Source organism: Chrysemys picta, chromosome 13, assembly GCF_011386835.1.
Source record: "Chrysemys picta bellii isolate R12L10 chromosome 13, ASM1138683v2, whole genome shotgun sequence".
Lineage (NCBI taxonomy): Eukaryota > Metazoa > Chordata > Testudines > Emydidae > Chrysemys > Chrysemys picta.
This window is the reverse complement of record NC_088803.1, coordinates 27,793,793-27,821,074: the sequence shown is the minus strand read 5'-3', so window position 1 is coordinate 27,821,074 and position 27,282 is coordinate 27,793,793. Positions and strand designations below refer to the sequence as shown.

Sequence of the window (27,282 nt, the reverse complement as noted above, 5' to 3'; positions counted from 1 at the left end):
CAGATTTTTCTTACCGAGCACTCACAAAACCTTACCTAGTTCACTGCTCCTTTAAAGAGTCAGTACACAGCAGCTTTCTACCTTAACTGGGGTTAACAGACACTGTATTGGAATCAAAACACGGAGATGGTTTATAGTCAAAGTAAAGCACGTTTATTAATAAAGGACAGAGGTTTAATTGATATCAGGTATTAGGAATAAAAATATCCATGGTAACAAACAAACAAAAGAAAGAAAACACTCTAAGACTTCAATCTAATTTAACAAACTAGAAGCTTTTGCTGAAAGAAGTTTTTCTCACCAGTCTTTCTTCCAGCAGGGCAAACCAGTTTTTTAGTCAGGACCCTTCATAGAGCTCAAAGTGCTCAGTTTCTTTGTCCCTTGGGTGAAGGATAAATTAGGGGTTCTCTCCCTCTCTCTTTATAGGCCAGTAAACCTTTTAAATGTATTAGTCTGAAGCCCAACCCCAGATAAAGTTCCTTCCCACTGCTGTGTGTAGATGCCATGCTGGCTTCTCCCCTGCTGGTGATTCCTACAATGCAAATGATCTCCCTGCAGTATCTGATACCCATTGTCTTTTGACCACACCTGGCTTGATTTACATAGGACACAGACACAAGTAGGCAGAACCTCATTCCTTTGTCTAGGACTGGATACCTTATGCCCTGCCTGCTACACATTTTAAGAACATCATTTTCAGCACATATTTGTAATTTTCCATACATCCCCCATACATACACCACACAATAATATTAATGACCAGCGTGTTGCCAGTTCACATCTGGTACCTTGCATGTCACCTTTTAGATACAGATTATGAGAAAAGTGAATTGGGGTGCACAGAGTTGGTCAGGCCAGCAGAAATTCCCTGCTAGATACTAGGGAGCCCTTTGCCTTCTGGCATATTGGCTATGCTGATACAGAGGAGCTACAAAGAGCTGTGAGCCCTCCTGGATAATGGCACTGTGACCCTAAGGCAGGGGAGAATTCTTCCCTTTGCACAGGTGTAAATGACCACACCACGTGCAAGTGGTGGAGAATCTGGCCCCATAGTCTCAGTAACCGAGAGAAGCATTCAGTTACCTCTTTTGCATTTCATTTTTTAAATCATAAATCTCTTCACTCTGATTCCAATTTGGATCACCATATGTCTCTCTTTAAGCAATGCTGGTCACTTGGGGATAACCCACAGTGCTGCATATGGAAGATTTAGAAACCACCAGCTTTAATTTCAGAGTTTATGAAACAAACAGAAGCGGTTCCAAGGCATGAACGAGATCAAAAGGGCAGCATGCAGACAGTTCAGTACAGTGTACAAAGCAATTCTAATTAGCATAAAGGTGCAAGATCAGATAAACAAGTTTGCCTTTTCAAATGACCCCAAGGCACTTCTCCTTCAGGGGAACCCAGCAGCTCCCACACAATCCATTTTAGACCACCTGCATATGTGCCAAAACTCATTAAGCCTATGAAGTGCTGGATTGAAAGAGTCTTCGGAATAAGTATCTAACAGCTACTTAGCTGTAAGTTTTCCCCTCATCTATTGTATTTCCTCTTTTTTTTTTTTTTAAAGAAAAGCAGGTGGGATGGTGGTGAAAGGAGCCAGACCGACACCACACTAGGGGATTTGGTGCTCTGCTTATCCATAGATTAGGTACCACGTTGGTGCAGAAATTGGACTACACTTAACTTACACCGGCAGAGTTATGTCGGTCCGAAGCATGAAAAAAACAGATCTGCGAGGGACAGAGCTATGTCGGCAGCTCCCCCCTCCCCCCCAGTGTATACACAGCTATGCCACCATGAGTGTGCTTCTGTCAACATAGCCAACATCAGTCGGGGAGGCGGTGTTTCTACGCAGGCAGAAAAACTCCTTCCATCGCTGTATGCTTGCACCTACACTAGGGGGCCGTGCTGGCATAGATATGCAGACAGACTCTATAGCAGTGGTTCTCAACCTATTCGTCATTGTGGGCCACCGAGGCAGCCCACAATGTGTTACCTGGGCCACAGGTTGAGAACCACACAGTGCGTCCCCGTCCCTCCCCTGAATCTTCCTACAGACCCCTATGCCCAGCGCCTCCCACCCAGAGACCCCTCCACAGAGTGGGGCCAGGAGTAGAGCTCTGGGCGGAGCACTGGGCAGCAGGGACTCCGACCCTAGACCCAGCTGCATGGTCAGGAGGCAGCCCGGACCCTGACCCCGCGGAGCCGGCCGGCAGCCCCGACGCTGACCATGGCCCCTAACCCTGTGGGGCAGCCCCAGATTACGGACTCTGTGGGGCCAGGAAGCCCAGACCCTGGCGGCCAGGCAGCCAGGAACCTGGACCACACCGCATGGCCCAGTGGCCTGTAGCACACAGCTCTTGACCTTATGCTTGAACCTTGACCTGGAGAGGCTGCTGCCCTGTCCTTCCTGGCCCAGATACCTGGTCAGCCACAGCCCATGTATTTTAAACCCTCCAGAGCCTGAAGGAGTGAGAGGCTCTAGAGCCTCTGGCCATGCCATGGGCTTCTCCGGGGATGGAGCCAGCTGGGTTCTGCCACCCACTCCCCTTAGTAAGTCAGTCACTTTCTGCCCGATTGCAGGAGTGGGCTGATAAAATTTGCGGATGATACGAAGGTGGGAGGCGTTGTAAATTCGGAGGAGGACAGGGATATCCTGCAGGGAGACTTGAATGAGCTTGTGAATTGGAGTATCAGAAATAAGATGAAATTTAATAGTGAAAAGTGTAAGGTGATGCATTTGGGGATGACTAATAACAATTTTAGTTACAAGATGGGGACGCATTGGTTAGAAGTAACGGAAGAGGAGAAGGACCTAGGGGTTCTTGTAGACCGCAGGATGACTATGAGTCGACAATGTGACGTGGCGGTGAAAAAAGCCAATGCTGTCTTGGGATGCATTAGGCGAGGTATATCTAATAGGGATAAGGAGGTCCTGCTTCCGTTGTACAAGGCGCTGGTGAGACCTCATTTGGAGTACTGTGTGCAGTTCTGGTCTCCTATGTTTAAAAAAGATGAACTCAAACTGGAACGGGTGCAGAGAAGGGCCACTAGGATGATCAGAGGAATGGAAAAGCTGTCGTACGAAAGGAGACTAGAGGAGCTTGGGTTGTTTAGTCTGACAAAGCGAAGGCTGAGAGGGGATATGATTGCTATCTTTAAATATATTAGAGGGATTAATACAAGGGAGGGAGAAGAATTATTCCAGCTTAGTACTAACGTGGATACCAGAACGAATGGATACAAACTGGCCGTGGGGAAGTTCAGACTTGAAATTAGACGAAGGTTTCTGACCGTCAGAGGGGTGAAATATTGGAACGGCCTACCGAGGGAAACGGTGGGGGCGACGGACCTGTCTGGTTTTAAGATAAAGTTAGATAAGTTTATGGAGGGAATGGTTTAATGGTAAAACATAGTAGTCAAGGAAAGCCAAGCAATGGTGGGTAAATAGTATAATGGCTAACGGGGTCGGGCTGGAGACTCTTGCCTATATGCTCGGGGTCTTACTGATCGCCACATTTGGGGTCGGGAAGGAATTTTCCTCCAGGGCAGATTGGCTGAGCCTCTGGAGGTTTTTCGCCTTCCTCCGCAGCATGGGGCAGGGATGTCTAGCAGGAGGGTCTCTGCCGATTGCAGTCACTAAAAACAGGATTGGGGACTTCAACAGCAGAGTCCAGGGAAGGGGTAGGGACGGTTTTATGGCCTGCAGCATGCAGGGGGTCAGACCAGATGATCATAATGGTCCCTTCTGACCTTAAAGTCTATGAGTCTATGAGTCTATGAGAATAGTAATCTGGAGGTGAAAGCTCCCATATCCTATTCCCATTCCCTGAGCCATCTAGTGTCCCTATTTACTTCAAGGTAAAGTAATTGGGGAACCTGCCACAGTGAAACAAGAAAAGCAAGTGTTTAGGGGCAGTTTCCTGCCTCCCAGCCTGTGTAGCCACAGAGGACCCCCAGTGCAGCAGAAAGGGCCAGTCCTGAAGTGCTGGAGGGAGGGGGGAGAACTTCTGGAGAATGCCACCTTTCTGGAGGACTCAAACAAAGTGACATGAGGGTTTCCCCTACAACCTGTAGAGATTTGCAGTGCGGTTTAGGGGAGGGATAGGAGGAAGAGTGTATGTGGCCAGCCGATCCTTTCTTACTTGTTCATTTAGATCAAGTCCTTGCCCAGTGCCTCAAGCCTGGTTGCTTGGGCTTGCTATGTAGGCAGGGGGTAAAGAGGGAGAACTGGAGCATACAGTGCAAAGGGAAGCTGTGATTGCAGCACATGTAAGCAGACGTACTGGAGCTAGCTTTAATCTAGTTAGTGGCAGATGCTTGAGGATGCACCGAGGGTCGTGGGCGTGCAGGCTTCGCCGCTATTGTCACTCAAGCTAGGATTGATGAAGCTAGATCAAATCTAGCTTGGCGACATTTACACATGCTGCAATTGCACTTCCAGATTGCAATCTAGACATCATTTCTATGTTAAGGACCAGTCCAGGAGTTTGGGACTCCATATGTGCCTTTACAATGCAGTCATTAGTTAATTGCACATGTGCAGCCAATGCAATAAGGAAGGGAAATCAAACAGCTGTAATGGAGATCAGAATTTGGCCCGTAATCCACCCTGTTTCTCACCATCAACATTATTTTTGTAAAGAAAAAAAAGCCTTTGGTTGTAATTTCCTAATAGCAGCAAATAGGTGTGAGCACAATAAGGCATGGACCTCGTCCCAGGCTTCCGAAATTAAGGACTACAGCATTTTATTTGGCAGAATTACAGGAAGATTTTTTTACATTAAGAGGATAGTGAAATGAAATGAGAAGGGGCCGTCCCTTTTGAAACTTTTTTTGTTCATGCTTTTTACTTAGACAAAGATGTTCAGCAGAGAGAGGGGAGAAAGATCCAGCTCAGAGAAAAATCAAGATTAAACCATGAAACAAAACTCAGTCCAAAAAATGACATTCACTCCCCCTCCACACACACACCTACATTATTTTCTACTTTCTCTGGCCTATTCCATACCTTGGCTGAAATCCTGGCCCCACTGAAGTCCACGGAGAAAGTCTAAACTTTCATCCATGGCCAGGATGGATGCAGCAGCTAGGACCAGAAAGCTTGCGACGGAAAGCATGTTCTAGTGATATTCCTGTCCCCGTTAACAAGAACTAATCCAGTCTTTACCTAAGCAAAGCTTCCATTGACTCCATGTGATGGGGTCAACAAACCCCACGTAAAATACAGGCAGAAAAGGGTTAAGAACAGTGGTGGATTTAGAGTTAGTGGGGCCCTGGGCGCAGCTTTATTTTTGGGGGCCTGCCTCGGGGACCCAGCCAAGAAAAAGAACATTCTCTCTTATCTCCCCCCGATTTTCATTCTTTTTTCTTCACCCTCTTCCTATGTTATAAGTAATGGGAAGTAAATGAAAATAAAGTGAGGTACCTTGATTGGGGCAGGGAGTTAGGGTGCAGGAAGGGGTGGGGGGCGGGCTCTGGGAGGACATTTGGGTGCTGGGTGCAGGCTGTGGGAGGGAGTTGGGGTGTGGGAGGGGGTGAGGGGTGCAGGCTCTGGGAGGAAGTTTGGGTGCAGTGTTCAGGCTCTGGGCTGGGGCAGGGGGTTGGGGTGCAAGAGGGGGCAGGGGGCACCGCTTACCTCGGGCAGCACAGCTCCCAAAGTGATTAGCACACACACCCTTCGGGCAGCGTGGGGGGGAGGGGAGTCAGGGGGGTCTCCACGCACCGCTGCCCACAGGCGCCGCCCCCGCAGCTCCCATTGGCCACAGTTCCTGGCCAATGGGAGCTGCGAAGTAGGCGCTCGGGCAGCTCACGGAGACACACACATATACACACACACACACACACACACACACACCCCAGGGGCTGTAGGGACACGCCGGCGGCTTCTGGGAGCAGCACGGCGTGGAGGGAGGGAGGCAGAGTGGGCAGGGAGCCACCTTAGCCCTGCTGCTGGCACGTCTCTGCGCGCCCCTTGGGAGGAGGGGAGCAGCAGGTCTCCATTCACTGCCTGGGGCGGGGGCAGTGCATGGAGCTGCCCTTCCCCCCCTGCCAGGGGTCCACAGACATGTGCCAGCAACCAGTTGCTTCTGGGAGCAGCGTGGGGCCACCGGCCACGGCATGCAGACAGCCTGCCTGCCTGAGCCCTGCTGCACCGCTGGCCAGGACTCAGGGGCCGGTTGTCAGATATTTGTCCTGCATTATGGGGCCCCCCCTGTTGTTAGGGGCCCCGTGCTACTGCATGGTTTGTTTCATGGTAAATCCGCTCCTGGTTAAGAACGCCCCCTGCCTGCAGTCAGCCAGACATGCCGGTTATGGAGAGACACACCCAGTTGCAGTGACTAGTAATGAGGGCAAGCCCAAGACAGGAACAGAAGAGGCAGAAGCATTTGGGACGGCTGAGGAGCAACAACTCTCAGCCAACAGAGTGAGACAGTCCAATTAAAACATACATTTCTGTGCCTGGCTGAGAAGGGCCACTCTGTAGTAACTCATCTGGTTGCCAGTCAGCTGTAGAAAGTATCCTCAGCCTGTCTTCACAACTCAGAATATTTTCCGGACATCCAGGAGATTCAAATAAACTGTCTAGTGGCAGGAGTCATTCTTGTGGTCAACGCCCTGAATCTGAGCTGCTGTGTAGCTGACTGATGAGTATGCTCACACCATACCACCCATAGATGGCCCCTTAATGCATTGACATCGATACCCAACCGCAAATATACTCGAGAATCTAATCTATATATTGTGCATGGTGATTCCTTTGTGAAATTCCTACAGGCTGGGATGTGGGAAGGAGTTTTGGGGGTAGACAAGGAGCACAAAGGACTCAAAGTGGCAGAGACCAAGGTAAATAGCATGTTCTAATAATTCAGCAAAATGCTGAATAGTTTCTGTGAGGTACAGAGCATCCTGAATGACCACTGAAGTCAGGGGAAGCTGCACTGGGCAGTTCACAGGATTAGGTCTTTACCTCCAGTAAACTGAAAGTTCCCTCCTCCACAGCATGCTGTTAGAACAGTCCCTCTGGGGGGGATTTTGCTTTTTCCCATCCTGGTCTTGGATCAAAATGGTGAGGAGAAAAACTGCAGAGACCCTAAAAACAAAGCAGGCTTGTTCCACCGAGTTTCCAGCTTGGTTTAAGGGTTCACTGAACTTTCAGGACTGTTCGCCTTTATGGGTAAGACATGTTGCCAGCCTTGCAGCAGTTACAGTACTTAGAAGATAGTTTCTCACAGATACCATGGAAAGTCTTTATTCCCGGAAGCCTGCATGAAATAGAGCCCACAGCACCAATTCTCTCACTATAGCTGCCCCCCAAGGCAATTCAATACCATTCCATTTATATCCAGTTCCTGTGATTTTTTCATCTCCTTTTCCAGAACCCACCTGAGGCATTTTGCCATAGTGCTCCCCAGCTCAAGTTCACTCAGACTCATAGTGACACCCAGGGCTGTACACAGACTGACTAGGGTGGAGTCACTGAGTGGAGGAAATGCTTAGGAAGGGCCAGATTTTCAAAACATCTCAACTTCTGACTGACACAGGGTGATAGGTTCTTTCTCCCTCCTCGGTCACTGCACTTTCTTCAGTACTATTCCTGTATATAGGTATAAAGGAATTTACATATTTAAAGCCACTATTTAGATCAGTCTTTCTGTTGTAAATGAGCCACAAAACATATCAGATTAGGATCAAGATCCCCCTAGTGTAAACTAGGCTGCAACAGAAAATGTGCCCAAGAGCTGGTCCAAGGTTCTAGCTCCCACCTTCTGCCTGGGTGAGTGCAGCCCTACTAGTGGGCAGAGGTATATCTGATCAGTAGAACTGGAACCAGAGGGCCCATCTTCCGGGGGGGGGGGGGGGGGGATTATTAAGGGGACACTAGGGGAACAGGGAACACGAGGAGTTGAGCTGGAAGCAGGTCAGTTACGTGGACAGAGCAGTGCACAGGGTTCAGTAAAGTGCCACTTGTTCCGCTTAATCTGCATTCAGAGTCACTCTTTGCAAATGAAGCAGCAGGCTGCCTGGAGAGGACTATGCCCACGGTAGCCTTTAGTTCTGCTGCTCTGCCCTGAACAATGGCCTTCATGTAGATCCCCAGTGGTAGTTTAAACCTGTCCATCATGCCAGAATCCCTGAGGCAGGCCAGTACCTCATTCCCTGACAGGACAGTTCCCCCAGGGCACAGTAGCCCACCGGTGTAGCCCGGGCGGGGGTGAATCAAGCCTTCCGCACCGAACCCTCCCGTAAAAGCCACATCTGATCTAGTGAACAGATATTGCCTCGGCCCAATTATGGAATTCTCTGGACCAGAATAATCTGACCTACGGAAACATACAAAGCAACAGCCAGAGTTCTGCTGGCTATAAATACCCCTCTGTAATTAACATTGCTTGGCACGAAAAGCTGCCTTTGAGGATCAGTTCTTCTCCGCTGTTGTTCCTTAATTGCCTCTTTAGAGCTTTCTGCATCATGACTGGTGCCAGTGCAGGAGAGCTGATGCAGCCTTTTCCAGAAAGCCTGAGCTCAGCACTGGCCTCGGTGTGCTGGGGTGCTAATTAGGATGATGGTCAATCACCGGGATTGTGATTGCTGAATAACGAGCAGTTTCCCAGGCAAAGGCCACAGATCATGGGCATTTCCCACTGTGTTCCCAGTTTCCATTGCATCAGCCATATTGAAAACAGAAATCAACCCACAAAACCTCCCAGAAAAGGCCAGGCCTTGAAACGGCATCTGCAAAAAGCAGCTTCGTGTTGGTGATTACCAGGGGGGCCGGAGTTTGCAGGCAAACATCAGAAAATGTCAGTGCAGATGGAGATTAAGCCTTCTCCACCTAACGTCAAAATTGCCATCTGCTTCTCTCCAATACAGCCTTAATCAGATTTACTCGGCAAGGCATATGCACAGGGGGCTGAGTGCTCAGGCAGTCATGTCCTTCCTGAGCACTCGCATGGAGATACAGAGGAAGACAGGAAATCTTCATCTTGACAGTTTCCCTGTTAAGGTTCTGTGTGGCTTCTATCATCATTATTATCTCTTGAAAGAGATGCCTCACTAGGAACTTGAAGTGTGTTGCTGTGGGATTGCTGTGTGCATTACGATAAAGGCAACTACTGTAGACCTGTTACTTGCCAATCAACTTGGCCTTAAATAACTTGTTTTGTTTAAGTTTTTTTTTAAAAAAGAAAGTTTTTATTTGATGTTATTTTAACTGGCATCTGTTCAGGCTCCCATTGGCTTATCCCGTGCTCTCATTCTTGAGTGTAATATACTCCGGAACAAAAATTTTGCAGTACAAGGGGGAAATGCAAATAGGGTCAAACAAACCAATTTGGAACTGACCTGAACATTTGATCCAAACTGAGAGTGAACCACGGAAACTTTCCTTCTTTCAACATCCAAAAATATTCAGGTGTTTGCTGTTGCTGATTTTCCTTTGTTGTTTTACGTTCCTTTACACATCCTGGTTTTCACTGGAACAAGAAGTAGTATCCAAATTAGGGCTGTCAGGTGATTAAAAAAATTAATCGCGATTAAGCGCGCTGTTAAACAATAATAGAATTTAAATATTTTTGGATGTTTTCTACATTTTCAAATATATTGATTTCCATTACAATGAGAAGACAAAGTGTACAGTGCTCAGTTTATATTTATTTTTATTACAAATATTTGCACTGTGAAAAACAAAATAAATAGTATTTTTCAATTCCCCCATTGCAAGTACTGTAGTCCAACCTCTTTATCATGAAAGTTGAATTTACAAATGTAGAATTATGTAAAAAGAAAACTGCACTCAAAAATAAACCCATGTAAAACTTTAGAGCCGAAAAGTCTATTCAGTCCTACTTCTTGTTCAATCACTCAGACAAACAAGTTTGCTTGCATTTGCAGGAGATAATGCTGCCCGCTTCTTGTTTACAATGTCACCTGAAAGTGAGAACCGGTGTTCACATGGCACTGTTGTAGCCAGTGTCGCAAGATATTTACATGCCAAATGCCCTAAAGATTCATATGTCCCTTCAGCTTCAACCACCATTCCAGGGGACATGCGTCCATGCTGATGACGGGTTCTGCTCGATAATGATCCAAAGCAGTACAGTCCGACGCATGTTCATTTTCATCACCTGTGTCAGATCCCACCAGCAGAAGGTTGATTTTCTTTTTTGATGGTTCAGGTTCTGTAGTTTCCACATCGGAGTGTTGCTCTTTTAAGACTTCTGAAAGCATGCTCCTCACCTCGTCCCTCTCAGATTTTGGAAGGCACTTCAGATTCTTAAACCTTGGGTTGAGTGCCATAGCTATCTTTAGAAATCTCACATTGGTCCCTTCTTTGCGTTTTGTCAAATCTGCAGTGAAAGTGTTCTTAAAACAAACAACATGTGCTGGGTCATTATCCGAGACTGCTATAACATGAAATATATGGCAGAATGCGGGTAAAACAAAGTAGGAGACATACAATTCTCCCCCACAGAGTTCAGTCACAAATTTAATTAACGCATTATTTTTTTTAAACGAGCATCATCAGCATGGAAGCATGTCCTCTGAAATGGTGGCCGAAGCATGAAGGGGCATACGAATGTTTAGCATATCTGGTATATAAATACCTTGCAATGACAGCTACAAAAGTGCCATGTGAAGGCCTGTTCTCACTTTCAGGTGACATTGTAAATAGTAAGCAGGCAACATTATGTCCCATAAATGTAAATAAGCTTGTTTGTCTGAGCAATTAGCTGAACAAGAAGTAGGACTGAGTGGACTTGTAGGCTCTAAAGTTTTACATTTGTTTTGTTTGTTACATAACTGCACTCAAAAACAAAACAAATCTACATTTGTAACTTGCACTTTCACGATAAAGAGATTGCACTACAGTACATGTATGAGGTGAATTGAAAAATACTATTTCTTTTGTTTATCATTTTTAGAGTGCAAATATTAGTAATCAAAAATAATATAAAGTGAGCACTGTACACTTTGTACTCTGTGTTGTAATTGAAATCAATATATTTGAAAATGTAGAAAAACATTTAATAAATTTCACTTGGTATTCTTTTGCTTAACAGTCTGATTAAAACTGCAATTAATCGTGATTAATTTCTTTGAGTTAATCACATGGATTAACTGCGATTAATTGACAGCCCTAATCCAAGTGATCATTTAACATATAAATGATGATGATGCCTCAAAGCCTCAACCAGGCAAGGAAGTTGTGAAGCAGCCCAAAGCATTCATACCTAACTCCAGTAGTTCAGGTAACACTGGCTACCAAAATCATGTCAGAACTGAAGTTGCTAGAAAGAGGCAAGCTTGCAATAAGAGTGTTGTAGCTTCAGGGTTTGGTGACATTAAGCACTGTCCTTTTGCACAAATTCCACCAGACAACCCAGATTTCAGTTCACTCATCACAAATGCTGATGAGCTAGGATTAAAAGGCTTCTTTCAGACTTTGCACTGATGAACTAAAGTTTAAGACAGCTCTGTAGACTGCCATATACATAGGGCACAAGGTGCTGGATGCACAAAAGGAGTTAGGTGCCTAAGTCCCAGAATGATTCACAAGCCAGGGGGAAATAGGTGTGTGGCCGCCTAATTCCTGTGCAGGGCCTGATCAGGTAGGCATGCCCAGAGGTCGCCTACTGGATCGGGTCCTATTCAAAATGCAGCTGGAGGAGGTGTCCACCTTATGACTTTTAGCCCAGTGGTTACCTGGGCTGTCGGAGACCCAGGCTCAATTCCCAGGCATTTGCTAATCATTTTCTCCCCATCAAGCAGTAACTGCATTGATCAGAATCAGTCACAAGGCTGCTTTAAGCCAGATCAATGGGGTGAGGCTCATTCTCTTCCCTTATTGACTATTTCAGTAGGAAGGTATCCTTAACAAGGTATGGCCTGTGCATATGCTGTTAAAGGTATTGTTAGACCATTGAGAAAATATTTCCACAGAGAATTATTTTGCAGGAAATGAGGTTTCCTTACAGCTACAATGGGGACAAGGGAGACTTAGCAGGTGAAACCAGAGATATGTAAAAAGAAATCCTCTGCTGAGTTTTGGATTGAATCCTGCTTACCTGCATTGACCTGTATCTAAAGATATTGACAAAGACAAGCAGGGACAGTCAGCAGTCAGTTCAGATTCAGTTCTAATAGTTTGAATTAGATGGGCCAAACGAGCTGGAATTATTCATTAAATCAGCAAAATCTGCTTGTCACTTGCTTTTATGCTTGATTAATGCCGACAAGCGAAGGACTTAAAGCTATCCGGTGCTTAGGGCTCACAGCAGAATGGGAACGTGTGCATGGCAAGTGGGAAGCCCTTGTACCGTTGTCTCAGCCTCTCTGGGCATGTCTAAACAGCAAAGAAAACCCCACAGCTGGCCCATGCCCGCCGACTCGGGTTCACAAGGCCCGGGCTGTGGGGCTGTTTCATGGCTATGTAAACTTCCGGGCTCTAGGGCTCTGTGGAGTGGGAGGGTCCCAGAGCTCAGGCTCCATCCCGAGCCCAAAAGTTTACACAGCAATGAAACAGCCCTGCAGCCTGAGTCCCATGTAGGGTGACCAGATGCCCCGATTTTATAGGGACAGTCCCGCTATTTGGGGCTTTTTCTTATATAGACTCCTATTACCCCCCACCACGTGTCCCAATTTTTCACACTTGCTGTCTGGTCACCCTAGCCCCATGAGCCTGAGTTGGCTGGCACTGGCCAGTCATGCATAGGCACTAACTCTGACCCAGAGGAAGCCGGCGTGCAGTCGTGGGTTTTTCTTTGCTGTGTAGACATACCCTCTGTGGCTAGGACATCTGATGGGAAATCCTGAGGGGATTTCAGCAGCAAATCACAGTGCTTCAGCTTTGCCTCCAGGGCAAAGGACCCGCAGGATGGGGAAGGAGCTGACATATAAGGAAAAGCATAAAGGGCATTTTTCAGGTTGGCTCCCTTTAGAATGAATAGTAATAATACTTTGCAGTTACACAGCCCACCAGGGCCACCCAGAGGATTCAGGGGGCCTGGGGCAAAGCGGGGAAGCTGCAGTGCTTGTACTCACCCGGCGGCGGTCCGGGTCTTCGGCGGCATTTTGGCGGCGGGGGCCCCTTCAGTCGCTCCGTGTCTTCGGCAGCACTGAAGGGCCCCCCGCCGCCCAAGACCCGGACCACCGCCAGGCTAGGGCTCGCAGGGCCCAGGGCCTGGGGCAAATTGCCCCACTTGGCCGCCCCTCTGAGCGGCCCAGCAGCCCACTTCAAAGGCTCAGAGTGGCTTGGGCGTTTGTGTTCATGAATCAAATGGTCAGAAGAAGGTATTCGGCCCCAGCCATTTTTAGGATCCACATAGGGATCCTATGTAGTGGCCCATAATATCTGGGGCAGAAGCCCAAAATTCAGACCCAGATTTCAAACACTTCAAAGGTTGGGAGTGTCTGGACACAGGGCTTGGTTTGGCCCCTGGGGGTGCATCTACACTGCATCTGGAAGTAAGCCCAGGTCAACAGACTGATACTAGTGGGGCTCTTGCTAGCATGCTAAAAATAGCAGTGTGGATGTTGTGGCTTGGGCTGTTGCTCAGGCTCTCAAGTCTGGGGTAGGGGGGTGGGCTTGAGGGTCTTAAGTGAATTCTCAGAAGGCAGCAAGGGGTAGATGTTTAAAAGATTGCATGGCAAGTGCCGAGAGAGTAGGTCTCAGGACTCATTGGCAGGGATTGTATCTTCTGTACAAATCTTTCAGTCCCTCTAGTTTCATCTTCTTCACAGACACAACACATGTCTTCTCCAGGAACCAGCAGAGGAGCTCAAGCATGACATCAAAAACTGTGTCTGAAAGGGCATTTGAGTTAAACAAAGTTCGTGCACAGCAAGGATGGTATGGAATAGAAACCTTTCCATAAATAGCCCTTCATGCCAGCTTTAAATGCTTTTAAGTCAGGGGTTTAGATGTCCCTGAATTTTTGCAGTTTGGCTTTGCATTTTTCAAAGCCTCTTTTTCGTGGTGAGGCCCATCACTATACGTTCAGCCTGCTTCTGTATGTCTCCAGGCCATAAATGATTCAAACGATGCTGATAAATGATTTCTGCTTGGGCGACCAACCCATCTCACTGCTGTTTACTTTTATCACACAGTGTCTAATTCACTCTTTTGCTGGTGATATGGTAGGAAGATTCAAGAGGGGGGAAACCTCCCTCTTGCTGATTTGGTACCTTGCACATATTGCACTCTACACACTGACCTGCATTCTGCTTTTACGAGGACTACCACTCCAGAAATCTGGATTCTATTCCCACCACTATCACTGGCCCACTGGGTAACCTTAGGCAAGTTTGTGTCTCCTCTCTGTGCCTCGGTTTCCCCATTTGTAATAATGCTACTTACCTCCTTTGTAAAAGGTTTTGAGTTCTACTGATGAAAAGTGCTATATGAGAGGTAGATATTATTACTAACAAGTGGACATGTAAACTCTTTTTCACCCTCACATCAATGAAAAGTAGCCTGATTTTTTTCCACCAATCATAGATCAGATTATGTGCTTGCTCCTCAACTGATGAAATTTAGTGTCACTCCTTTCAGTGGAGTTGAGACTCACCCTGTTTCCCAAACACATCAGTGAACAATCTTGCATTAGTAGGAAGATGGACTAGCAAATTGAGTAGGTATTTTCCATACCTAGTTTCTAGGATTATTTTGTAGAACCAGAAGAAGGAGAACCAGCTGCTCCAGACTCTGAGATCTTCCCTTCTCAGTGGGTTTCTGAGCCAAGGCTCCAGCCCAAGTGGGAACATCTATGCTGACCAAGAAAGGAGAAGAGCATCTTCACCCACAGACTCACCAACCTAGTGAGAAGAGCATTAAACTAGGTTAAAAGTGGGAAGGTGACAAAAGCCAACCAGTAAACATAAAAGAAGGTGACCTGAACAGAGGGCTAGATGTTTGGATGGGTGGGGGCAGGGGAATGGAAAAGTACAATAGGGTCATAGTAGCAACAAGAGGGAAATCAGTGTGGGAAATCTCTATATGGCAAAGAAAAACCCATGTCACTAAGTCCCAGAGCCTGGGTTAATTGACTTGGGCTCACGAGGTTCACATTATGGGGCTAAAAATAACAGAGTAGATATTCCCGCTTGGGCTGGAGCCCTGGGTCAGAAACCCAGTGAGAGGGGAGGGTCTCAGAGTCCGGGCTTCAGCCCAAGCAGGAATATCAACACTGCTATTTGTCGCCCCACAGCCCAAGCCATGTGAGCCTGAGTCACTTTAACCCAAGCTCTGAGAGACGTGGCGCCATGGGTCTTTTATTGTAGTGTAGACATCCCCTTAGAGACTTTACAAAACTGCAAGGTGTATGGGGAATAAATAGATGAACTAGAAGTATTAGTACATAAGCTACATTGTGATTTATTTGGCATCACAGAAACTTGGTGGAATAAATCTCATTACTGGAATATTAATACAGAGGGGTACAGCTTGTTCAGGAAGGACAGGCAGGAAAAAAAGGGAGGAGGTGTGGTACATTACATCAAGAATCCACTTGTTCTGCATTCCAGAAGGAGGCAAGACGACCACCCATTGAGTGTCTCTGGGCAAATATAAAAGGGGACAAAATAGGGGTGACATTATAGTGGGGGTCTTCAATAGACTACCAGATCAGGAAGAGGAGGTGGATGAAGCATTTCTAGAACAAATGGCAGAAATATCCACACAAGACCTGGTAGCAATGGGGGACTTTAACTACCCAGACATCTGGTGGAAAAGTAATATGGCAAAACAACATTTCCAATAGGTTATTGGAATGTATTGGGGACAACTTTTTGCTTCAGAAAGTGGAGGAAGTAACGGGGGGGGGGGGGGGCAGCCATCTGAGACTTGATTCTGACCAACAGGGAGGAATTGGTAGCAAATCTGAATGTGGAAGGTAATTTAGGTGAAAGCGATGATGAAATGATAGATTGCATGATTCTAAGGAAAGGAAGGAGTGAGAGCAGCAGAATAGGGACAATGGACTTCAAAAAAGCAGACTTTAACAAACTCGGAGAATAGGTAGGTAAAGTCCGATAGGAAGAAAATCCTCTAAAATATAAAAGGTGTTCAGGAGAACTGGCAGTTTCTCAAGGAGACAGTATTAAAGACACAACTGAAACCCACCCCAGTGGGAAGGGAAGATAAGAAGAACAGTAAGAAGCAAATATGGCTCCATCAGGATTTCTTTAATGACCTGAAAATCAAAAAGGAATCCTACAAAAAGTGGCAACATGGACAAATGTCTTAAGGAGGAATACAAAAGAACAGCACAAATGTAGGAACAAAAAAAATCAAAAAGATTAAAGCATAAAATGAGTTGCACCTAGCAAGGAACATCAAAGAAAACAAGAAGTTCTTTAAATATATTAGGAGCAAGAGAAGGACAAAGTGTAGGTCCTGGAGAGCTAATAACTGATGGTGTCAAGAAAGCTAAGGTGTTTAATGCCTATTTTGCTTCAGTCTTTACTAAAAAGATGACCAGATAATCACAGTATTAGCAATAAGGGGGAAGGGATGTAAATTAAAATCGGGAAAAAACAGATTAAAGAATATTTAGATAAGTTAGATGTATTCAAGTCAGCCTGATGAAATTCATCCTAGTGTACTTAAGGATCTAGCTAAAGAAATCTCATAACCATTAGCAGATATCTTCAAGAACTCCTGGAGGACTGTTGAGGTCCCAGAGGACTGGAGAAGAGCAAACATTGCACCAATCCTTAAAAAGGGGAAACAAAAAGGACCCGGGGAATTATAGGCCAGTCAAGTAATTTCAATACCTGGAAAGATACTGGAACAAATTATTAAACAATCAATTTGTAAGAACCTAGAGGCTAATAGAGTTATAAGGAATAGCCATTATGGATTTATCAAGAACAAATCATGACAAACCAACTTAATGTCCTTCTTTGACAGGGTTACTGGCCCAGTGGATAGGGTGGAAGCAGTAGATATGATATATCTTGATTTTAGTAAGGCTTTTGACTCAGTCCCTTATGACATTCTGATAAGCAAACTAGGGAAATGTGGTCTGGATGAAATTACTGCAAGGTGGGTCCACCACTGGTTGAAAGACCATACTCAAAGGGTAGTTCTCAATGGTTTGCTGTCAAACTGGAAGGACATATTTAGTGGGATACCATAGGGATCAGTCCTGGGTCCAGTACTACTCAACATTTTCATTAATGACTTGGATAATGGAGTGGAGAGTATGATTATAAAATTTGCAGATGACACCAAGCTGGGAAGGGTTAGAAGCACTTTAGAGGACAGAAATAGAATTTAAAATCATAGAATATTAGGGTTGGAAGGGACCTCAGGAGGTCATCTAGTCCAACCCCCTGCTCAAAGCAGGACCAATCCCCAAGCAGATTTTTACCCCAGTTCCCTAAATGGCCCCCTCAAGGATTGAACTCAACCCTGGGTTTAGCAGGCCAGTGCTCAAACCATTGAGCTATCCCCCCCCGTAATAAAATGACCTTGACAAATTGGAGAATTGACCTGAAGTCAATAAGATGAAATTCAATAAAGAGAAATGCAGCGTACTATACTTAGGAAGGAAAAAAACCAAATGCACAACTACAAAATGGGGAATAATTGGCTAGGTGCTGAAAAAGATCTCAGGGTTATAGTGGTTCACAAATTGAATAGGAGTCAATGTGATGCAGTTGCGAAAACGGCTAATATCATTCTGGGGTGAATTAACAGGAGTGTCATATGTAAGACACGGGAAGTAAATAACCCATTCTACTCAGCACTGTTGAGGCCTCAGCAGGAGTAGTGTGTCCAATTATGGGCCTCACACCTTAGGAAAGTTGTGGATAAAATGGCGAGGGTCCAAAGGAGAATCACAAAAATGAAAAAAAGATTTAGGAAATCTGATCTATGAGGAAAGGTTTAAAAAACTGGGCTTGATTAGTGTTGAGAAAAGAAGGCTGAGTGGGGACCTGATCATATATTTAGGGTTGTTTTAAAGAGGATGGTGATCAATTGTTCTCCGTGTCCACAGGAGGTAGGACAAGTAGTAATGGGTGTAATCTGCAGTGAGGGATATTTAGATTAGATATTAGGAAAAAATTTCCAACTATAAGGGTAGGTAAACTCTGAAATAGGCTTCCAAGGCACATTGAGGTTTTTAAGAACAGATTGGAGAAACACTGCTGGGGATGGCTAAGTTCACTTGCTCCTGCCTCCATGCAAGAAACTGGACTTGAAGACTTTGAGGTCCCTTCCAGCCCAACATTTCTATGTTCTAGGACTCTAGACTCTAAAAATTAGGAATAGCTACTTCATATTCAGTCATCTCGCCCATTCTCTTATTAATTAAAATTTCTTCCCTTTAGTTAATTTTCTAGTGCTATGACCAGACTAGTTTTGAATGATTCATGTACATGACAAATTACTTGTGGTCTTTGTGAATGTCACATTGGCTGTTTGAAGACATGCCTGTTCCCTTAGGGTTGGCTTTCTGAGTCTCATGACTCTGAGCAAACTCTTTGTGCAGAACTTCTGGATTGTCTTTCCACATCCATTAAGCAATTTGCCTTCTGTTGCTGCATATTAACCCAGTGTGCAGCTGAAAAAATGATTACATTAGAGCTGAACAATGGCAGCATCAGTCCTTAATGAAAGACACTTAACACTGTAGGAACCAAGGTATCCACTTAGCCTTGACAACAACCACTGGTTTATGAGTGGCATAGTTCTATCCGTATTACTTGGGTTTTATCTATCTCGCTACAGACAGTCCCCGTGCTCCGTCTGTGCCCTTCAGGAGTAAATTCAGTAGACTGAAAGAGAAGGACTTTGCAGCTAACAGTAAGACACTCTATTCTCCCAACCACCCTCCACCTCAATGTCTCTGCCTTCTCACTGCACTGACCAGCATGAGGAAGGGTGGTGCAGACAGCCTGGGAGAAGAGAGGACCAACAAAGGGAATGAGGAGATATGGAGGCTGACACCCCATCTACTTTAGACCCAATAGATCACCCCCATTTTCTGTCTGTTATTTGGTCTGCTCTTGTTGGCCATTATGACAATGCCTCAGCAACCTTTAGAAACCATCTAATCAAACTCCCCGTTAAAAAAAAAATAACCAGCCTTCCCTAAGATCTAGGTTAAATTTTCTGATGCCAGTACGATACATCCCCTGCAAACTGATTTGAGGTGTAAATACCTCCCAGCCCCTAGCACCTACCCACATTCTCTGTATTTTTACCTCTAAAGAGTTTCCATGAACCAACTTTTATTCAGGCACTTTTCAAAATAAGGTCACCCTGAGGCCTACCTCCTTTGTGGTGTATTCTTCAAAACAAGAGTCCAGCACTTCATCCTTGGCTAGGGGCACTAGAATCATAGAAGATTAAGGTTGGAAGAGACTTCAGAAGTTCATCTAGTCCAACCCCCTGCTCAAAGCAGGACCAATACCAATTCAATCATCCCAGCCAGGGCTTTGTAGTTACAATATTCCTAGTCACCAGAAAAAAAAATAACCTTAGCTATGTGATTAGACTTATGGCAACATCAACTGATAAGAAATGTTCTAAACTCCCTGCCACACATGCAGCATAGAAATATAGGTTAAACATTATAATAGAATGACTGTGATTACCACTGGAGCCACAATGCTAGTATACTGTGGTTATGCTTTTTGATACCCGTAATTACCACTAATTCATATAATTGGAGGATTAAATTGTTCATTATCACCCCTGCAATTTCATCATTTTTATCCTCTGATTACTCTGAAGTTAGGATTTTGTACAAGGTGAATGTACAAAAGTGTATTATGCTCTAATTGCAGCCACTAAGTATAAATGAACTTTCACTGTTACATGTTGAGAAGAACACATTCTTCTGTCATCAGAAGCATGGCTCCAAAGGCACCAGCTCTATCACATGAGCCAAAGGAGATTGAGGGAGATTTTAGGCCCATAGAGCAGTTAGGAATCCAATTCCCATTGATTTTCATTGAGATTACATCTGAAAGTGGCAGAGTGAGGCCAAGTGGGATTTTGGAAAGAGCTCAAGGGAGTCATGCTCAATTCTTTTAGGCTCCTTTGGAAAATGTCCTGTCTTCCATGGTACTGCCAGGATGTTGAGTTGACTCATTGGGGAAGTCCAAACCAGCACACAGTCTGAAACTTCATTAGGTACACTAGTCTGAAATCTGGGTTTGTAAATGAATCAGAGCTATCCAATGAGTTCGCTGCATCGAGATCAAATGCTTGGCAAACGTTCCGTGAATTAGAATGGTGACAAGGAAAACATGAAACACAAAGCCAAGCAGAAAGGAGGCCATCATTAAATATTCAAACCTACATCATCATCATTACAGTGGACTAGGAAGTAAATAAAAATGACATAGTGGATTATCATAATGTAAATGCCAACAGCAGTTTGCTCAAATTAGAGCAGTTTATTTGTGGTGTGGAAACTAGGTTTGGCCTAATCAAAATAAAATCAAATGTATATTCCAAAACCGATTAGTGTAGTAAAACAAAGCAGTCATAATTGTTGTTCATTATCTTGATCAGCACCAAGAGGGAATCATCTGTGTTACTTTGCTTAATTCCATGGATGTTAACAATTAAGTCAATGCAGTAATAGCCAGTGATTTGGGAAATATTAGAAAGAACTGCCCTTGATTTAATGTGCCTTTATTTTCTCTGCCCCACTTATCGAAAACTGAATTTGCAGTGATATTTTCTAAAAGCAGCACCATAGTCTCTGAAGTGAGTGGAAATAGCAAGGATATTGGAATACCAGAAGAATGCCAAAGTAAAGGAGAAGAGAGCCATGCCCAATTGTAGCAGATGGCCTCCATCAATTAAAGATTGCCATGATACTGAACATCCTGTGTACCCAGCTTTTGTTTTTGCACTATAAACAGTGAAGCATCTCACACTATAAACAGTCAACATTAATGTCTGATGATAATGTGGAACAACAAACCATTGAGAAAGTATATTTCCTTCATCCAGACATATCACTCTTCATTGACAGAGAGTACTTTGATAAACTATCTCCTTTCTGGGGGAGGGCGTGTTTGAAATGCATTTGTTGGTGTGTGTCACTGTGCTTAACTGGATGGAATCACTTTTGCTCAAGAGGAGAGGACTGAAGCCTAGATCTTGGTCATTCTTTTTTTTGGTTGAACTGAAGAGGCCTGTGGTTTTGGAACTAAAGACCTTCCTTCAACATGAGCTTGATCATTAGATCAAAACCCACCTAAACTTTGGGGGAAATGAGGATCCAGACCCAGAGCTGAATTTCACCTCCTGCTGCATAACCAGTTGAGCCTCTGGACCAGAATATTAAATATGAACAGCCCGAGAATTTGTGGAAGTTTAGATTTGGATCCAATTTCAGACTTGGTTTTATCTAGAGTGGGAGAGCAAATGGCCCATTGATCTTAACTCTGTTGGTTCTTCCTAAGATTTAGACACAGCTATCAGGGCCCTGGTGGAGGTATTTAGATGGCAGCAGAAACCACAGAGCCACCTGAAATTCAGGTCTATCGTGAAAAACAGAAGATCTCCTCATATACCAGGAGCCTTGTTTGTCCATGGGTTTCATGTGTCCCATAGGCTTATTATGGTCTCTAAGAGACTATAATAATGCAGTTCCTTTGCACTTCTCCAGAGGAAAAGTAGGCCATTTATATTCACTGTAGTTCATAACCATTTCCACCATAAACAATCCCTTCTGATTATAGTGGACCTTGTTTCCCATCGAATTTAATAGCAAGAGAAAAATGACACTTGACATAGATTTAAATACCATTTCACTCCCCTCCTTTCTGTTTTAACTGTAACTTGCATTTTCCATTGAAGAATCATATTGGTTTCAAGTCTTTGATTGGAAGAAAGGGCAAATCATTCATTAATGGTTCTGATTTTTCAGAGATGCAGAGCACCTGCCTCTTTCTTGGATCTGTGGGGGGGTTTGACACCTCCAGAAGTCCAGCCCAATATTGGTTAGCTATTGGCAAGGGAAGTTACACTGCTCACATGTCTGAAATCAAACAGCTGATAAACATCATACATGGCAAAGTCTTATACCAGTTGTAATTAGGGTTTGGGGAATAACTGCCTTCCTCTTCCTGTTTCTTAGCAGAAGGTTGTCTAGGAGAATAGCTCCTGTATGCTGTATACAGGTGCATGGTAGACTTTTTCTGATGTAGCTATTTTAATATTTTAGGGTCCAAAGCTTCTCAGAATTGGCCTAACCTATTGTAGTCAGTGGGAGTTTTACCAATGACTTCAATGGGAGCAGAATTAGGCCAGTCAAGAGCACTTATGAAAATCCATCCATAATGTAATGCATTTAATATTACAGATAGCTTGCTAAGTGCTCTGAGAGCCTTAAGGCTACTGTAACCCACTGGTGAGTGGGTGTTACGGGTCCCACTTTGTGCCCAATCCCCAGGGGATAGGAATCTGTTACAGCAGCTACCACTGAGGACTGTGCTTCTTTCGTTCAAGCTGTAGCAGCTCACCTTTTTTCAGCTGTGAAGGTCCCTGGTTCAATCCCCGGTATGTTAGCCAAGACAGCATCTGTAGCGCTACATCAAAATAAATTGATATGCCACAATAATCCATTAAGGACCAAAGTTTTGAACATGGACAGGTGAGAGTTCATAGTTGTTTGGCTCATCCTTGCTTTGGGTGCTCAAATACCCTGAAGCACGCACAAAACCCAACATCCTACACATGCATTAGGATATTTGTGCAGCGCAGTGTGAATATTTCTGGATGCACACATTTCTGAATAGCACTTAGCGGTCATGCCGACGGGTGCTCTCAATAGCTAGACATGCAGACAGATGAATAGCTACAGGTCCTGATTTTAATTGTACAATACCTGTTCTAGTGTATATCAGGAGTAACTCCAGGTGAAGTCAGTCGAGTGCTGCTGCTGTAAGCAGAATCAGGGCTTAAACAATGGTAGAACTCCTTGGATTCGCCCTGCATTTCATTCTGAAATCTCTGCACTCAGCCCATCTGCTTTCCCGGTTGCTTATTATCCATCCCACTTTTGATTCATGTTTAATCTACGCTACAGGGGAAGAGCTGAAAATCTGTGTGGTTTTGTGTTTCAGAAAGCCTGCTGTAACGTCAAATATGTTCAGCTTCGGCCCTGTAATTAATAGCTTTAATCACCTTGAGCCAGCACTTTTAGCCAGTTGTGGTTTTGCCGGGAATCCCAGTGGCTAACCTCTCTCATACTCCACTTGTCAGGTCTGTATAATCTTCCAACTTCTTCACTGGCCTTTCAGGAGCTGATAAATCACATCAAGGTCCCATTAACTGTCAGTCTGAGTCCATTTCCCCATAGCAATCAGAGCAGGAGGCAGAGACATTAAAGGAAGCAGCAAGCTGAAAGGGGAAATGTGACTGCATCAAGCACCGTTCTGGCCCGGGCTGCTTAACAAGCACAGCTCGATCTACACCACTCATATTGCCTTTACTTATCACCCTTGTTTCCCCACCACAGCTGCCTGTGTTGTCTTTGAGTGCAGGCCCTTACAGTCATATTCATTAACACAAAGCTCGTCTGACTGTTTGCATCAGCAACACAGACCGGGCTGTCTGACAAGTACAGCGCACTTCTCCTTTTTTCCTGCATCAGTCAGCCATCTGAGCAGCCTCTCTTCACTCTCCAATGGATGCTGCCTCTACCCCAAAGCGGTTTTGCTTTGGAGGACAGTGCGCTGTGGGGATAGCAAGCAGTGCCCCAGCTGCCAGCTCACACTGTTGACCCACCATTTCAGCAGCCGTGGGGAGCATTACAGATTACTCTCCTGATGCCTTTCTTTTCTCTTGGAGCCATTATACAGCAGATGGCACCACTCCGTTTCAATATTTATATGGGGCCAAAGACAAAAGCTTGGACAGGAGTAAAGGGGAGAAAGAGAGAATCCGAACTACAGTCAGAGTCAAAATTAGAACCAGGAGAAACTGAGACACTCCTTTGCCTTCCCCACTCTCCAGAACTCAGAACGCACAAGATTCCCTCCACTCCTCTAGAGCTGCCCAATCTCTCAGGGGCATCAGAGTTCAGCTCATCAAGGTACTTTCCTTCTGCCTGAGCAGAAAGTCTCACTCCCTAATGCAGGGGTCGGCAACCTTTCAGAAGTGGTGTGCCAAGGCTTCATTTATTCACTCTAATTTAAGGTTTTGTGTGCCAGTAATACAGGAGCGCCGCCCCCCAAATGTTAGTGCCCTAGCGACCGCCTAGGTCACCTAATGGGTTGCGCTGGCCCTGCAGTAATACATTTTAATGTTTTTAGAAGGTCTCTTTCTATAAGTCTATAATATATAACTAAACTATTGTTGTATATAAAGTAAATAAGGTTTTTAAAATGTTTAAGAAACTTCATTTAAAATTAAATTAAAATGCAGAGGCCCCCAGACCGGTGGCCAGGACCCGGACAGCGTGAGTACCACTGAAAATCAGCTTGCGTGCAGCCTTTGGCACACGTGCCATAGGTTGCCTACCCCTGCCCTAATGCATAGGGCAGTGCACAGTTCAGTCAGTAATGGACATGCCCCAGTGTGGAAATGGGCTGATAAGCTGTTTGCAAGCACTGGGTTTGTGTTGATTGTTACATGGCTGTGGAGTTTGGGCTGCCCTGGATCATGGTTTGGAACTCAGGGGCGGCTCCCTGATTTAATGCACCTGAGGAGGGCAGAGAAAGAAGAGCAGGGGATGGAACTGGAGCATTGCTGAGGATGTTCTCCAGCTGCATTTCTAGCTCCCAGCCTCACCAGGCATCCACTGGGGAATGGGGTTGAGGAGGGGTCCTGTCCCTGAGGGTTTTCAATCAGCTGGTGGGAGAACCTGGCCACACCCAGTGTCTTCAGCACAGGCCCCAGCTCCTTACAACAAGCCCTTACCCTTTGTGGGCCTTCTTAAAGTCTCTTTGGCTTACCCTGGGAGTTTGCTGCACTTTCAATAGGGCTGAAGTGACCTCCTGGCTGGTCATTCTCTCTGTGGATCCAGGTGTCCCTCCTGCTCATCAGTTTCCTCCCTTTTAAAGGCCTCCTCTCTACCATACATGGTTGATTGGTTTGGAGGGTGGGGCTAGCCCTGCCCACGGGGCCTCTCTGGCACTTTCCTCATCAGTGTGTGGTTTATGCACCCTGGCACAAGCCCCAATTCCTTCCTCCAGGATAAGGTCACGAATGGGAGTGATTCATCACCTGCAGGGGAAGGCTCAGGCCACAGGAGATGAGGAAGGGGAGGGTTAAGGTTAATCAATAAATAGCAAACAATAAATCAACAAATTTCCCACCTCCCACCCAATAGTCCCAATTTATTCTGCCCCCTCCCCTTCCCAGACAGATGGTACACGGAGGCAGAGTCTGGAGACAAGTGCTGTGAACGTGGCCAGCTTAAGCCAAAAGGGTTCCCTTACTGTGTCTTCACCCTGGGTGCGGCAGGGTCCTCTCCTGACTCCCTAGTCTGCAGGCCAGTGGATGTCTTGGCTTGGCTCTCGGCAGCTGGTGCCAAGTCAATTCTTGGCCACTCTGGATGATGGTGTCTGGTGATGCATGCACTGGATGCCCCCAGAAGTTCAGAGACTCTCATGGTGGGGAGAGGGAGTTAATCAGACTCCCTGAGCTGCTCTGCGGCTCTTACAGCTCCTGAACTCAGAGCTCCAAACTGACCATTAAAATGAGTCTGAGTCAGGCTGTCCCTTCCCCGAGGGGCTGAGCAGCCCTGGCTCAGTTTTGGCCCAGCAAACTGCACACAGCCTTCTCATTGGCCTCAGCAGGAGTTTCTAGTCCATACTGTCCTCACTCCTGATTCCCAGCATTTGGGGAAACAGTGGGCTCTGCTAGCTATTACCGAGGGAGTCCACATGGTAAGACCCCCTACAGGCTCAGTTCGGAGTTCCAAATGCTGCAGATTCCAAGTGGGGGTTGCACATAGATCAGAAAGTCCCTTGGAGGCAGGGGAGTGTAAGAAGTTACTTTGCTACACCAGTGTGCTTTTGCTTTACTGCCCCATGGTCCCTGGCTAGCTCAGAAGGGCTGGGGCACTGGTTCCAGGGCCTAGGCAGCTGGACTGCAGGACCCCACTGTCCAGAAAGGGTGTCAGACACAGGGCCTGCACCTTGGAGTGCACTTGAGAGACCCAGAGCTGGGAATAGTGACTACCTAGATCCAGGGGGCTTAGAAGCACAAGGGATTCAGTGGGTGGAACAACGGACTGGTGTCTGCCCAGAGAGGACTGGACCAGATTGTGACATGCCCTGAACTACTTCAACACCTGATCTCCCACTGGAGGAGGAATCATGTTACTAAACATGGGAGCAATTATGCATAAAGGTACAAGCTGTGTCTGTGGGAGTGGTTCCAGTGCTTGGGACCCCCCCCCCCAGACCATCACAAGTCACTGCCTCTTTGGGATTGTTGTTTTCCACTATGGTTACAACAGAAAAGCAGGTGGCACATGTATGCATGATCTGCATGAGCTTAATAAGGCAGTTGTACTCAATGGCTATCCAGTGTCACTTACCAAGGAAACATGCAAGAAGCTTTGGAGATCCAAGGAGCTCGGTCTTGGCTCTGCAGTGTGCATATCATCTGGTACCTATTACACACACATACCCTTGCCCTGTAGCATTTATAATCTTTTCACATCATACATTGTATATTTCTGTCTGTGCCTGGCATTCTTCAGAGGATGAGGACCCTGGTCGTCTGCTTTCTGCAGGAGATGAGACCCCCTCTGAGATCAGAAAGCAGCCCTCTGGGATAGCATGAGGCAAATATGAAGGCCAGCTCCAATCACAGACACAAAGCCAAGCTGAAACATATTTTTGCCAAGAGGCACTTCCCCTTTATAAAGAGTAAATCCAATGGGACAGGCTTCCTATATCTGGAGATACCCAATCATTATAACCAGAAGCATGCTGAACTTTACAGGGGAGGGAACAGAAATCATACCTTGCACTTATACAGCCTCTTTCTTCCTGAAAAGAGCCAACGCACTTTATAAAATATGTACACGGCCACATTGGCAGGAAGATAGGAACTGGCGGACCAGATCTGACCATTGGTCCATCTAATCCAGTTTCCTGTCTCTGACAGTGACTACTACTAGCTTCGTCGGAGTCCCTGGTTCTCAAGCAATTTTGCCTGCAAGCCTCTGTTCTCCCTGCCCCAGTTAAATGCCTTGGACATGAGGCAAGGAGATTGGGAAGTTTGCAGGTCAATTTGACTGAGGAGTAAAGCTGGTAGCTCTGCTAGTGAGGCTGTTGCTCCAT

At 45.7% G+C, this 27,282-nt stretch overlaps 1 long non-coding RNA gene across 1 annotated transcript; it reads right to left on the bottom strand.

Moving 5' to 3' along the window:
* Positions 1-3,794: 3,794 nt before the first annotated feature.
* LOC135975308 (uncharacterized) lies at positions 3,795-25,227 on the bottom strand. The gene is made up of 4 exons (XR_010592232.1): positions 24,940-25,227; positions 23,168-23,383; positions 9,352-9,482; positions 3,795-7,603 (listed from the first exon to the last, which is right to left on the bottom strand). It is a non-coding gene; the product is annotated as an uncharacterized LOC135975308 (long non-coding RNA).
* Positions 25,228-27,282: the final 2,055 nt, after the last annotated feature.